Source organism: Varroa destructor, unplaced genomic scaffold (genome assembly GCF_002443255.2).
Source record: "Varroa destructor unplaced genomic scaffold, Vdes_3.0 BEIS01000002.1, whole genome shotgun sequence".
NCBI lineage: Eukaryota > Metazoa > Arthropoda > Arachnida > Mesostigmata > Varroidae > Varroa > Varroa destructor.
Window position 1 is genome coordinate 3,783,857 of NW_019211455.1, and position 13,216 is coordinate 3,797,072.

Below are 13,216 nucleotides of genomic sequence, written 5' to 3' on the forward strand. Positions count from 1 at the left end.
GACTCGTCTCCCATGATCTATTTGTTCTGAACAAAGTTCACAAAACGCCATAGTTAAACGAACTAACCCGTCGTCATCTGTGCTATAAATTACGTAACCTAAAAGCGTACTTAGAAAATTTAAATTTCAAAAATAAATTCGATTTTATTTAAGATATTTACAGTAGGTTAACCTCCATCGTTAAGTGGAACCAGTTTAGGTATGTTTAAGCCGGTGTAAATGTAGCATAAATTATTAATAAGCCATTGCAAAAAGACGAAACTGCCATAAATTGCAAAGCGAAGAAATCGCTTAATGGTAACAAACTAACTAATTCAGTTTACCAGCCCACAAGTTCAAGGAACGCTTTGACCGGACATAAAAAAAATCGCCTATTGCATAGCTTAAAAGGATAATAATTATTTAGAAACGACGCATTGGGTTGATATATTAGGTGCTTGTATGAAAAGGAGAAATATATTAAAAGAAACACATTTTGGATGACACGGACACGAGCACATGTTTTACATAAGGACCCATTCCTATTGTACTCGGTGAAAATGACCGATCATTTAAAAAGTTACAGTTTCTTAAAATTTTAGATGGCGTTTCAATGGTGGTGTAATAACGTTTAAATGTAGAATTATTCACACAAAACTTTGCAAAGAGTGAATTGGCCAGTAGTGGTACCTATAGTGTTGTAATGGGCTGCAGCGAAGTAACTTTGGTACAGCTTTTGTTATATATATATATATATATACGTATATATATATTTTTTTTTTCGGTAAACCTGCTCTCGCTAAATTTCTTTTCAAGGGTGTATATTGGTCTCGAATTTCTAGTTCTAATTTCTCTATTTAACCTCGAACTTATTCTTATGTTTTGGGTTGCCTCAGCTTAACAGCGAAGAACAGTTTCAAGAAATCTGATTAAAGAAATTATTATTTATTGTAATAAGAAGACCCTTGAATGCTGGCTTATATTTACCTCTAAATCAGGGTATTAAATACCAGCTTATATAAAACTATAGTAAGTCATAATTAACGAGTTGTTGTCATATAATACTCACAATGAGTTTCTCAAATTAGTCAACGAGGTTTTATGATAGGTACCTCTTGGTAACTCTAGGCAAAATTAAAAAAAAAAACATGGATCTTGGTAAAATCGCGGTAACTGAAAAAAAATGGCTCAATACAACATTTAAAACTCTAGATATGGGTTGCTTTCGGGTAACAATAGGGACTTTCATAAATCAGTAAGACCCACAAAACGCTGCTTTAGCTCGGTCTTAAAATAGAATACCATACGTCGCAGTCGTTAAACGACTACAGTTTTCTTTTAGTGAAGCGCTATATGCGTGCACCACTAGGCTGTATAAAATTAACAATATATATATACATATATATATACATATACTGTATGGCCTGAAAGCTGAAAGACTGGGGTTGCATTTAAATACGAACGTGTTGAGGTAGTCCGACAGAAACTTACAGCTCAATTGTGAGGTAATCGATATATAATATTTAATATTCACATGTGCTTAAGTTATCAATTAATGACCCTACCACAATATTTGGAATCTTGCAATAAATTGTGCGAGAGTGAACTTAATTAAAAAAAAAAACAATTTTTAAGTTGCTATCAATAAAAACTAGTATAAGTAAAATTTTCTGAGAATCAATGCGAAGCACATGCGATATATTTTACATTATAAGATTAGTGCAAGAGAATATTCTCTTTAATGATGTTTTTCTCCATAAAACTGCGTTTGATTTAAACTTAAACATTTGCATTGATTAAACGATTAAAGTTCTTTACTATACATCGTGCTACAACGCAAATACATAAATATTGCATTACCGAACCATGGGTGTGTAGAACACATGTTTTGGTATTACATCTGTATTTATTTAACGTCCGATAATATCAGCAGTAATTTTTTTATAGCGTGACATTAATTAGAGCTAATAACCGCTGTGTTTTCTGTACATTGCATCGTTTATAAAATGGGTTTTAGCGGAAAATAGCCGTGTGCGCGGGCCTGTTTTGCCATTACCTAATTTATCTAATTCTGAGCTGATTCCTTTACCTAGACTAATAAGAATTATAAGTCGAATACATATTAGTAGTCTTCCCATCGCAATTACCCTGCGTCAGTTCACCGATCATCCTTTTGCAGTTACTCTATCAGCCTCGTCAAGGGACTGAGCTAACTTTAGATTTGTCTCGCTAGTGGTATGTTAGCTTTTAGTACACGTCTATTATTCGATTACAGCGCTTTTTCTGTGCTAACTTATTTGATCTGTTTCCGGGACGCACGTAAATAGGATCGGCCAAGCCTTTAAAAAACGTGTGCAAATCGAATAGCCTTCGAGTGATCTTTGGTAGAGTTTGTAGAGTCGACTCTCCTATGGATTTTGTTTCTGAAATGGCACCAAAACTCGAACATTTTTTGAGATAATTTATTTATAAGAAATATTCGTACATACTCTAGCGAATGAAGATTGGCTGTGTTGTCGGAACCTCACCTAGGGGCAAGGATTTTTATAATTTCTTTTTTTTTTTTTTATAATAAACAGTTTTACATATTTTATGTGTATACAAACATTTACTTGCGTCGATATTTCCCATGGTGCGTGTATTCTGCCTTCGGGAGGTCACCGTGACTTGAGGGTTTTTTGTCTCTTCTTATTAACGTAAGTAATTGCACTTATTGAGCTAAATGAAAATATAATAAAAATTTAATAATGATTTTATATGTTTTAATCAGTGTATATACTCCATTCCTGAAACGTCACTAAAGCTTAAAAGCTCTTTTTATAATCTTCAGCGTTTTTTTGAATAAGAACTTACGCATTTGTTCTGTCTCAGCTGGCATATTTGTTCTCTTCCTCAAACGTATCCAAAGCTTAAAGATTATTTTTTATTTTTTTCCCAATAACTTTTTCAGCATTTTAAAATTGTGTTGTCAGAACGATTTAGGATTTTCACGAAAATTAATTACACATTAACCGCTTCAATGTCTCAATCGATATTTACTAGAAATTAGCTCAAAAAAGCCGGAAGTAGCTCAAAACGTATTTTAAACCTATGGCTACATAGGAACTGAAACAATATTAGACTGCGGTAACGGCCATACAGTTATGACATTAGAGCGTCCCCACTAGAGTTCCCAGAACTTCGGCTGGCGCCTTTTTTTGCTATTAAAAACATTTTATTTTGCCTGTAAAATAAAATGTGTTGATTCGCAGACTATCGCAGACTAAAGTAGAGGCAAACAGCTAATCATATTTATAACAATATCGACTTATATAAATAATTTTTACCTAATAGCCTCTTGCATAATATAACTTAAACAAAGTTTTTCATGCAATACGCGTTGCGCGCAGCTTGTTCACGCAACAACATATACATTTCTATATTTAATTCTATATCGGTGCGAACGATGCTGGTGGCCGCCCGGGTGATTGTAAACGGTGATACCGGATCGTTTTACACATGGCGACTAAGGAAGGGTTGCTAGCCTCGGTTTGAAACCAACCAAATTATCATGTTTTTTTATGGGAAGAACCAGCTTCATTCTCTAGAGGTAATAGTGCTCGTCTAGTCGACTTCATCTTCCATACAGACCTTCTTAGGAGTGAACTCTAGCGACCCACGAGAGGTCAGTCCGACCTTTGCCACCTGGAGGTCACTTTTTGATCAGATAAACCCGCGGATCTATACCTTGAGTAATAAGATAGAATGTGGGTTAGGTTACTGCGGGTTTCGGCCTTTTTGTCTTGCGTAGATGATTAATTTATCTAACCTGACTCGTTCGCCTAGGCTAGCGAAGTATATATTGGAGTAGACATTAGCAGTTATCCCATCGCAATGATCCTACTTGTGGCCTTTCTATAGCTCTTTTTGTAGCGTTTTCAATATATTCGCCAAGGAACTTACCAAACTTTATATTTGTCTTGCTCTTGATATACTGGCTTTTGGATCATTTCGACAATGTACTTACGGGTTTTTCTAGTGTTGGCTGGTTGGCTCTGTTTTCGAGATGATCGACCATTAGGAACGTACGTGAATCAATCGAGCCGACTCTTACTAAACTTATTCGATTAATGGAGTCAGCTGAGCCATTCATTCTGTTTCCGGTACGTCACTTAGACTCGAGGGTTTTTTATTACGTATGTTCTACTATATATATATATATATATTTGATAGATATGTTTCGTTTGTTGTATTGATCCTGTTCCTAATACGTCCTAAAGACGTAAAGACTTCGCATTTTTGTAAATTTTTCCATAGTAATAATTTAGGAGTATTCTTTAAGTCTTAAGCATTTATCACCGAAAACGAATTAAAGGTTTTTTTCACGAAAATCAATTTGCCATTTTTTATTTTCCGATTGACATTTTTTCGAAATTCGCTTGAAGATCGCTCGAAACGCATTTTCACCCCAATGTAACAATGGACAAACCAACACGACCAATAGGGTTTTGGCAATTTTCACTTCAAAATATCAGTTTTAAATACACGTATTGATATCCTATTTCTATTCAGCTCATCGATTAGAGTTAAGAAAACTCCCTCTTATGTTGAACAGCGTCCCAGTTTTCATTTACCAAACGGCAGTTTCGACCCGAAATCTGAAATTTACGTATATCAACGTATACGGCATAACAACTTATCAATAGCTTTTGTTGGTACCAGATTATATCCCCTCTACATAGGCTTCCATGTGAAAAAACTTTATCCCAGTATCATGTGAGTAAAGAAGCTACTACACTCGGTTTTTGGCTCTTTTCACTTCGAATACTTGAAATCGATTGGTTCATATCAGTCAGTAGCATCAACAAAGAGGTACTTCGCGTTGAAAAGGATGTTTTCGATTTTTTGGTATTCTCCAAAAATTTTTTTAGAGAATATTTTCATAAATTGTTTACCAAAAATATTCGTTAAATCATACGCTATAACTTTTCGAATGACTCTTGTTAGAAGTTTGCTCGAAAAAAAAACTTAAAAGTAGTTCGAGGCTTATTTTCGTTCCACTAATACTTAGGCGAAGTAAAGCTCTTGATGCGCGTCAGACCATTTTCACACCGAAATACCCATTGTGGGTATAGTAATTTGAATCGCATTTTCAGTCAGGCCACTCGCATCGAGACAAAAAATTACATAGAACGCTATGTCAAGTTTTTGCTTTTCAGAAGGCATTTTCAAGCCGAAAATTAAGATTTGGATATAGAGACGTGCACTGGATTTTGATACAGCTCAGCGAAAGTTTCCACTGGTACCAAAAATAAGCCCTCTATATAGCCCTCCGTGTAAATATTCGACTGCCTTTCTGTCAATAAAAAATTTCTCAAAGAGAACTCCACCAAAAGATGGTTTACCTCAGCCTTTACAATGTTATCACACACATGCATTGGGGAATATTGCAAAAAAAAATCGCCGAAAAAGAGCGAAAACCGCAAATAATGACCGATTTACCCAAATTGACATCACGGTCTATGCAATGAAAAACAAATTGTCCCAAGGGAAACGTACTCATTCACTCGGTTTCAAGTATCCGCAGCTATTCTATACGAAATATGTATAGTAATCTAGCAATCCGCCAAAAATCAACGCGATTTGATCATCCTGAGGGGTGGACTTGGGTGGAACAAACAAAGAAATAAACAAATAAACAGACTGAAGTTTTAAAGTAGATTGATTGGAAATGTTATTGGAATGTGAGTGTTCGCCAAGCTGTCGCTCTGTATGGTATAGAATTTTAGAGACTCTTATCTGGGAGGCTTCACTTAAGGTGTACTTGACTCGGGAAGCTCTCGACCTTCATCTCTTGAAACGATGTGTAGACAGGCGTATCAGCATCAGACGGTACAGAGAACGTGTGGGAACACACAATGATATGAATAGAACAAAGGGGTTCTAGTAGATCGCTGCTTTTCGATCTGCAATGAATATGAGCTAACCAAATATGAACTGGATGAATCTAGGCGCGTTTTCCCTTGTCGTGGCCTGTGGTCCTCGCTTTAGGCTACCTTCTTATCTGCCCACCACTCGTGCAATCAAGAGAATATCTTGCATTAAGAGATATGCTGTTGGCTTATACGGCGACCAGTTTTAAAGTCCCTTGGTAACAAGTACATTAATGTAGGTATTATGGCCTCAATTTCATAGGAATGTCTTGATAAAGAGAGTTTCGTCATTGTTACAAAATTTCGGGCCTCGTTTACAGATCCATATCACGCGAACGATTACCCGTCAGTGCTTTATCCTATAACGGTAGGACATTTCATTATGGAAGCTTTTTCTGTTGTTAGAAGTCGTTTAAAATGCATTAGACTTATGCTCAGAACACGCAAACGTAGATGCATTAATTTAGTATAGGTTAAATAAATGCAACAAACTTGCCCCAAATGGCCTTCACGGAAACAGCTGACTCGAAAACAACAGAACTACATATTCACGTTAGCTAATTCCTACTATTTATATGTATATGTGAGAAAGGTATATTCTCGGCTTGGAGAAACGTAGGTCTGCTCGACACATACGTGTAGTGACCGCGAATACTCTGAAAAATCATAACTTGTATGGATGATAGTTGAACCCATTCCGTAATGCAATTCAACCTGCTGTATCAAAGTTCGCCTACAAAGAAGGCTGGCACAGGAATCTTTTTTTTTTTAATTTTCCATACAGGCTGTGTCAAATGAATGATTTCGATTACCAGATTGAGCATAGGAATCCACATAACAATACAATGGTTCGAGAGAACTAAGATCGGAACAGCAAGTACAATGCGCATTATTCAGGAAGCAACGAAGTACACGCAACATGAAAAAGCCCATGGAATTACAGCAGGTCGTGTAGCTATTTAAACGAAATCGAAGTGCTGAAGATTATATAGGTATTATGACACAATGAAGTAAGCATCAAGGTGTTAACCAATACATGCCTTTTGCAACAAATCTTGAGAAACTATGTCTAATTACGGAACAATTTAGACTGGTAAAGAAGCTAGCATATCTTAATTCTAGAACGGTACTGATACAAGAAAGGTAAATTCACTGATGGGACTAAAACAGAAATGCACTTCACTGAATATTTTCTTTCTTTTTTGTCTTTCATATGTCGTAGGGAAGCGGAAACTACTAGAAGCAAGCTAACAATAAATTGAAGAATACGCTAAACACAGTGAGACGAAATATGCAGAAATCCTTATTGTCCAATCTCCACCCCGTCAGAGACTTTGATCGCTGCTAAAAAAAGTGCTAATTTTGCAAGCAAAAGATGTTAGGTCGTGCAAGACAAATATATGTATGTTTGTCTGCTATTCGGTCTGGCGTATTTATTCCAAAAAAGAATAGCTAAATCGAAAATAGTATAGGTATCTCAGAATTAACAAAGCGTATCTCTAAACAGAGTATGGAAATGGATGGATATTTCCAGAATAATATGGCATATTTTGCACCATATGCATATGGTGAACTTGGGGTCGCCTAAAAGTAGTATATAGCCATGTGAAAACTAAATGTGATCATCGTATTTCTCTAGACGCAATTATGCATAAAGACTCGACAGATTTTTCCCGCTTACGATGTTATAATAACTATTAAGGATGCTATTAGGACAACGCAAATTATTGAAAAAATAAACAAAAGAGAAAACATAAAGTAACACTCGGCCTTTATCTGAGTTGTAGGATTGAGTCAGAATATAGTCAACGTTACAAATCATTATGAATAGAGTTAGTTAGCAGAAATCAGAAAGAAGAGGTTTCAGATAAAAAAAAAAAAACAGCGTACTATGTAATGTTCGAGGAGAGGTAACTTGAATGTCGTATTAGCAAAAACCCAGGGAGACATTTTGCTAGAATTCAGGCATCATCAATTTGATTCAATAAAGCTTGCCGAAACGTTGGTCAAACTTTTTTGCCGGCTGTTAGCACTGCATCCTTCTATTTACCAACATAACAAATTGTGCTAGTAAATATCCTGCAACCTATAATTGAATTTGAACAGGATCTTTCGCTTACTTCTCTGCTGGCAAAATAATAGCAACTTATGAGCTCATGGATTAATTTATGAACTGGGTTACGTTGCGATCGTCTAGTACCATACGACTCTGCTTAATGTTACATTTAGACATCTTAAATTTGGTGCATCTTATCCTTAAAATATATCCTTACAGATCATCATCGTATCTCTTTAGGTTACAATGTGTGACTGGGGTTAATCTCTCGAACTCATACTACAGATCGGAGCCCTGTACAATTATATACGTCGCCAATTAAGCGAACCTAACGATGACAGTTAAAAGTCAACCGATAAAAAAGCATAGACAAACTAGATTTAGGTTTAACTAAACTAGAATATTTTGACAGCCATTAGTTTCTGCCCATAATTCTGTTACTATGCATTAAAAGACAAACACGACTTTCAAAAGTGCAAAAGCTCTGTACTAACAATTCCTAATGTTACCTATAATATGTTCTCGCAGTACGTCTACATGATAGACATCATTGTTTGGGAGTAATCTATGTTTATCATCTATGGGTAGTTCATATTCTGCAGTCTTTCAGGAATGATGACGCACTAACCTTTGGTTTCCATAGCAATTCGGTCAGATAGCCTGTCAGGAATCCTGATTAGCAGTGGGATAGATCGTTTATTGATATCGCTACGTAATTATAATCATGTAGAAGTTGTCTATTCTACCTGTGCAACGTGGTAATGGCGCTATCTCTCGGTACATAGTCGTTTATAAGTAAAAGAGCTCTTAAGGTTAGCTAAGATCAGTGTTAACGACTGCGAAGCACTTTGATAGCGTACCGGAAACATACTGGCGACAAGGTTCTGGTCGAATCCTCATATGGGTACCCATCAACGCTAGGGCATAGCCCAGTCACTACTTTCTACAAAGCTGTCACGAGAGGTTCGTTGGTACCCCTGAAGGACCCCTAACTCGCTAGAACCGATCGATGAGGCCAAGGCGAATAACCGCCAGATCCGGCACGAGAATAGTGTCGCGTATTCTGTTTTTATCGCCACTGACATACCATATTTTATCGGACTTGTTGGTTTGCCATTGTGTCAAATTGCTCATGTAGGTCTCTGTTGGTTGCTTATAGCTTTGATTTACAAAACCCCGAAGAGAGTTGGTGTTTACATGTGACGTACACACCGTCGATAGTACATGTGTGCCCTCTATCCGTTATCATAGCCCAGGTGGCCAGGAAGGAGCAATCGTTTGCGAAAAGCATAATTACAAGCCATGTATTTTGTATCAGCTTCTAAGGGTAGTAAACAGGAAATATAAAAATGAAGTTAAACGTTCGGAATTTTTTAGATTAGGATAGATAATACTGCGTTACAATTTTAACGGTTAACTAAACTTCGAAGTTTATTGTATTAATTTATTTGCAGCTATTTTGTTATCGCTTCAAGTGATTATTTAGATGAAATATTCAGCTCCGAAAAGTAAACTTGGCTGGATAAACAATAGAAAGCGGTGAAGGACGTATACATATATTTGGTATATTTTTGTTACAATTCCTAAGCTGACACCAACAGCGTATGCATTCAATCGAGTTGATCGTGATTAATTAACTATTGAGACACAGCAAGGGTTTCAGTACGACGACTTCCTTTTGTCACACTTTCTAGCGCTATAGCCTAGTTACACAATTCTTAAATATGGATTTAAGTGAGGTCTGGGCATGTCGGTAAAATTGTTAGCCAATTTCTGGTACGAAATTGAAAACACTTAATGAAGCACACAGTACATATTTTGTAAGACGTGCTTCAACTGCTTAAGTAAGCAGTTAGGAAGTCAATTATACAATGAGCTGATTTCACTTTTCTTTATGTGTTCCAGGCGGTTATATGTGCCTCAGTAGGTTTCGCCACGGTGATTGGAATGCCCTTTGAGATTTTCTGTCATTTTTAGGTTAGGCTTTTTTGATGGCTAGCGTAGATTGGTGCGATATGAATTTTATCAGCTTTAATGTATTTTTCTAGCATCTAGAAAAGGCGCTGTTGGAAACTGATTAGGAGGCACTGTCCCTTGATTAAACTTAACGGACATTGCTTTATTTCATCACTCTAAAAATACACAGCGTCTTGAAAATACCATTCCCCACTATTCTAGTAAACTTTAGTGAATAAAAACTTTGAAGTCTATTGAGAACTGGTTAGTTTTTGTAGCGGTCCCAGCCATAAGCCGATACAGTTACTGCCCTTAGTGAAAACAAAGTAATTCTTATCAAGTTACAACGAAACGAATGTCTTCCGGCAACCTGCTAGTTAGTTCCCACAGGAGAGACATTAATAAACATTAAGATTCGCATCGCTATATTGAAATGGCTGCTAAGAAACCCTACCTACACATTATTGAAGCACTCTGAGAATAGTCCAATTATACGTATCTGGCAGCACGCAAGTTAGCAGACGAACATGAAATCAATCCGCTATATCATTTTGATACAATCAGTGTGCATAAGGAATCTACAAAATAATTACTTTGTGCTATGTTACGTAAATAACGTAGCTAGAAATAGAGTGTCTTCTATTCTGTGTTACACTTTAATCTCTAAATTTAACTTTGTAGTATTGCCGAAACGCGTGAACGTAATCGAATCAACCTATAATACTGGGGAGGCTTGGCGCCTTTTTCGAGCAGCTCAATGGCTTGGTAACGCGTAAAAAACAACTTTCGTTTTGAATTTCGCATTGATCGTCGTAACAATACACCTTCATTACTCAGCTCAAATTATTCTGCTTGTTTGTTTTCGTCTGCCATGGCTTATGATGCTTGGCTGAAATTCTTTTGGCCTAAACACGATTCAATTTGTTCTGAAGCGCGTCCGTAGGGAGCGATACTGAGCCACAGTAACCGTGTGCTAATTTCGAAATATTTGATAGGACCCTCTAATCGATGAAAATGGAGCAGACAACACCTAAAATTTCAAAACAAAGCAGCCCCCAAAAAAGCTGGCTCTAATTTCACGTCGAGCATTGTATACGCGTGATCCTAGTGAGGCACTATTATGCGGTTAAATAAACGTTCTATAATCAGGACAATCCAATCGACATCAACGAATTCGGCATTTGGATCGTATTTCGGTTCAGGTTTTGATTATCCATAAAACGAGAGAACGAGCCAATTAATTTACCGCTTCTTCGTCACCGAACGAACGAACCTGTTCATAGATACAAATTAAACAATCAAAAAGAACAGCAAACCGTAGGTAACTGGCAAGATAAAAGATATGAAAAGAAAAATGCTTAACAGAGTTGAATACGGACAGACGAGGTATACTGAATGTTAGGACGTTTAGTTACGGTTTGTTACCTATAATTGTAAGTTTTTATGATACGTAAGTTGAGTGGTCAGTTTCAGGCCATTATAATCAACTGGCTCTGATTTTTGCAACTGCTTTTTACAATTGTTTATTCACTTAAAAAATATATATAAATAGCACGGCATTCTAACGCCATTGAGCAAGAGTCCCATAAGGTTCGCTTACTTATTAAGAAAACATTCGCATAAGGAACATATGAAACTATCTATCTAGGTCCCGAATCGGGGTTGCAGTGTCAAGGAATGATAATTATATTGACGAAACAAGACCGTCAGAAATGACATTTCTAGCACTTGTGAAAGATTTCGATTTTATTTCACTTCTATATATATATATATATATATATATATATATATATATATATATATATGACTCTTGGTTTCCTAGAAAGCTTTGCCTATTTGAAACTGATCTGCATATCTGCTTCTAAATCTGACATTGTTTGGTCTTACGTCGTTTAGATATAACTGGTTACTCACGACCACCATAACTGCAAGCGTGTCCGAGTTCTAAGGAACTAAAATAAAACGGCAACTTCGCTTACTGAATTCAACGAGGTCAATTTTCAGTGTCGGTCTCCTCATGTGCTTGCGAGACGAGCGTTACCTTTCCGGCTTTGAAAAGATATTGCCTTTACTCAATACGATTCATCATCCACTCGTAGGTGAGTGTTCAAGTCCTTTGTGCACTTTCGATACAACTGTCTAATATAGCTGGAGCAAACTGCCTCAGCTAAGGACAGGATTGCACCGATCAACTGCGGTAAGGGCACGAAAACAGGCGAAACGAATCGCTTCCACTTCTGGCCCATCAATTTGACTTTTTTTTTTCTTTCGTCTTCTTCTAGCGTCCAGCCAAGAAGCGTAAAACATCTACTTTTTTGTTTTAATAATAAATTACGTCGTTAACAAAGTTGAAAATAATTCTCTTCATTACTAGCTAATATACAGATTGCTAAATCGAGTATTTTATATTTGGTATTTATTTCATCATAGCCCAGTATTGCTTACCGACCAGACAAACCTTATTGCTTATTCGATATGTACACTGCTTCAGTAGAACTGTACACACAGTGCACTTTGTTATACTCCGTTGTAGCTCATTGAATTCCAAGCAGTATCATCAATTCGATCGTATGATTCTGGCTCAGTATTTGGGTTTCCGCACGGCCATCGTTTTGATTTGCTATAACCCTTTACGAAAAGTTTGCCGCTCAGTGACTCTGTTTCGTGATCATTGCATTAGTTTGATATAGATAAAAATTCGCGTTTAATAATCTGCAGCTTCAGTGTGTAGCGGACGTTTTCATGAAGGGGGTTCGTAGGCGAGGCCCATTTGATTTCGACAACAATTGAGGGAATCAAAATACAAGGGTGTCCTGCGTGGGCTGGTCAGGAAAGACGAGAATGGCACAGCAGCTAGCTGCGGCTGCCCGTAGGTGTACCTCTTCGGCAATCCGAATTTTGGCGACCGTAATCACAACGGAGCTCAACGTATTTATTCTATGTCTGAAAACGGCGCTACATTCCTCGAGGAATGCGCTCTGTCTTCGATTTTTTTGCTTAGTTGCTAGTCCACGGCCAGTGCTGATCTGGCTTCTGATGGAGCCCGCGTAGGCCAGCGTAGAGCGGATACGGGCATGCAAACGACACTGGACGCCCGTTGTACGTATAGCAAACACGTTGACAAAAAAAATGGTCCCATAGAGCTTACGTTCACTCGCAAATAATGGTTGAATGATCGGCAGATTATGGGCCGTGTCAACGATGCTCTTATCGTTATGCTGCCCCTGTCACTGCTACTACACCTGCTTCTTTCCGATGCTGTAATGACGAAGAAGGAGCACATAAGGACACGGGTCAGACAGAGACAGACACA